Raw genomic sequence first — 2,452 nt, 5'->3', positions numbered from 1 at the left:
ATTTAGATACAAAAATAATTTTCTAAAATGCCACTAAACGAAACTTAAACACGCAAAGTCGTGTAAATAAAATCCATGACTTTAGGAAGCTAGTATATAATAATAGAAGCAGAAAATTTACAAACATCTGTCATCGACCTCCTAAACCAGAAACCTAAAAACTCTTGCAGAATCATCAGGCATTTGTTGTAAACATCCTTGAAATGCTCAGTAAGCAATGTGGAAGGTCCAAGGTTTCTTTAATTAAAACATGCAGATTTAGAAGTTTTAATAGTTTCTTCTCGTTTCAGGCATGAACAATTGCGAGGTTATTAATGTAAAGGATAAATCAGTCAATCTTCAACTAATTGTTCACGTGTAGCCTACTGGTGACAAAACTACATTTGATTATCCAAAGCTGCCAAGATCCATAACACAGTACTAAAATTGTAACAAAGAGAGCCAAGTGTGACCAGCTATGGCGTCGAAAAGAGACCCGATTGTGACAAGCTACAGTGACAAAAAGAGATCGGGTGTGACCAGCTATGGTGACAATAAAAGACCCGGATATGACCAGTTATTGTGTGACCAGCTATGGTGTCGAATAAAATGACCCGGGTATGACCAGCTATGGTGTCGCAAAGAGACCCGGGGGTGACCAGCTATGGTGTCGAAAAAAAAGACCCGGGTATGACCAGCTATGGTGCCGAGAAGAGGCCCCGGGTGTAACCAGCTACAGTACTTTATTTTTGTCCATTCCTTTTCTCAAATCTCCGCCATTCTATAGAAGTGAGATCTGTGCAGCACATGAGGAAGAGCTGCCTTGCGTCCATGGTGAACTAAATTGTTTTACTGCAAGGTAACCTAAGACACATAATACATTGTGTATATCATATGTGTATGAGAGAGAGAGGAGAGAGAGAGAGAGAGAGAGAGAGAGAGAGAGAGAGAGAGGAGAGAGAGAGAGAGAGAGATACCCAACCTTTACCACTTCCTCACCCTTACCTTGGCCTGTCCAGCGCAGCCAGCAGGTAACCCCCGCCATCCTATACCGAACCCGTCGCTTAGTCACTGATGATCTCTTGGAGTCTCTGTCTGGGAGGTTACCTGGGACCCGAACGGATGGATGTGGGGGGGAGTTTGGTTCAGTAACTTCAGTTTGCCACGGAACACCAACGAGGAAGGATACAGCAGACCATCAACACGGTTAGTGCTAGGCCTTTTTTCGCTAATTTTTCTGTAAATATTTGCACGCAGAGAGATATCTTGTTCGAAACAGTTAAGACCGAAAGAGAAGCAATTATTAAAACAAATTCAGTACTCAGCATCATGGCGAATTGTTTTCATGGCCGCGTCCAGGTAACTTGATCTTTCTCTCCATTTGACTATCTTGAGATGGAAAACATCCCTTCTTGGAGTAACCCTTGACCTACTAAGAAGCTTTGGGAGTTATTTTTTTGGGGGGAGGGGAAGGGTTGGTCAAACGTGTTTGCATCAAGAATAATAGTCTTCGTCGGTGTTTAGGAAATGTTGGATGTGTTGGTTATGCTCATTCATGTCACCTGAATTCATTTTCTTTTCTTACAAATAAAAAATAAGTAAGTTTGGATATAATATCAATGTTTTCTTTTACGTGGATTGTTGAAATAAAACATATCAATGCAACGTTTTTTGGTAAAGGTATTGCTGCGTTTCGAAAAGTAAAATAATACTTTTAGGAAAAGGGCCCATCACCACCGAGACCTGCTTGACCTTGTTTTGAAGATTTTTCACAATACGCTCTCTCTCTCTCTCTCTCTCTCTCTCTCTCTCCTCTCTCTCTCTCTCTCTCTCTCTCTCTCTCTCTCTCTTGTGTATTTTTATGTATGAATTTTATAGCTTTAATGAGTTTTATAGTACTCCCATAATGTCTGTTGTATACTTATCTGCACTTGAATATCTGTTTAGTAAAGAAGACTCTCTCTCTCTCTCTCTCTCTCTCTCTCTCTCTCTCTCTCTCTCTCTCTCTCTCTCTCTCTCTCTCTCTCTCTGTTTTATATATATATATATATATATATATATATATATATATATATAATATATTTATAGAGAGAGAGAGAGAGAGAGAGAGAGAGAGAGAGAGAGAGAGAGAGAGAGAGAGAGAGATATGAATATATCCTTTAGGGAAGAAAATAAGTTGGCTTCTCCATCCTCCGCCGAATGTCAAGTAATAAAAACTGTGATGGCTCTCAATCCTTTTGAGGTGGTTCTTTTCCCGGTCGTTTTCAGGGTTTTCCTGCTGATGCTGCTGCCATGTAATAGTCCAACTTTCCTTTCCAACGAAAAAATAAATAAAATAAAACTTGATTGAATTTGGTCAGAGTCACAATGAAAAATAAAAATAAAGATGCATCGTATCAATACAGAACGCAAGGTCCCAATTAAGTCAGTTTCTTGGTAATTCCCGATAATACAGGATCACGAGAAAATTATT

The 2,452-nt window shown here is 39.7% G+C and overlaps 1 protein-coding gene across 1 annotated transcript in view; it reads left to right on the top strand.

Moving 5' to 3' along the window:
- The first annotated feature begins 1,062 nt into the window (after positions 1-1,062).
- The window catches only part of LOC137650257 (follistatin-related protein 1-like), a 58,803-nt gene continuing 57,413 nt past the window's right edge, over positions 1,063-2,452 (top strand). Inside the window, exon 1 of the mRNA XM_068383554.1 lies at positions 1,063-1,185. The gene's annotated coding sequence lies outside the window, so the exon portion shown is untranslated. The remainder of the gene's footprint in view (positions 1,186-2,452) is intronic.

This window comes from Palaemon carinicauda, chromosome 11 (genome assembly GCF_036898095.1).
Source record: "Palaemon carinicauda isolate YSFRI2023 chromosome 11, ASM3689809v2, whole genome shotgun sequence".
Taxonomy (NCBI): domain Eukaryota; kingdom Metazoa; phylum Arthropoda; class Malacostraca; order Decapoda; family Palaemonidae; genus Palaemon; species Palaemon carinicauda.
The sequence above is the reverse complement of the archived record's forward strand: the minus strand, read 5'-3'. Positions and strand labels throughout refer to the sequence as shown.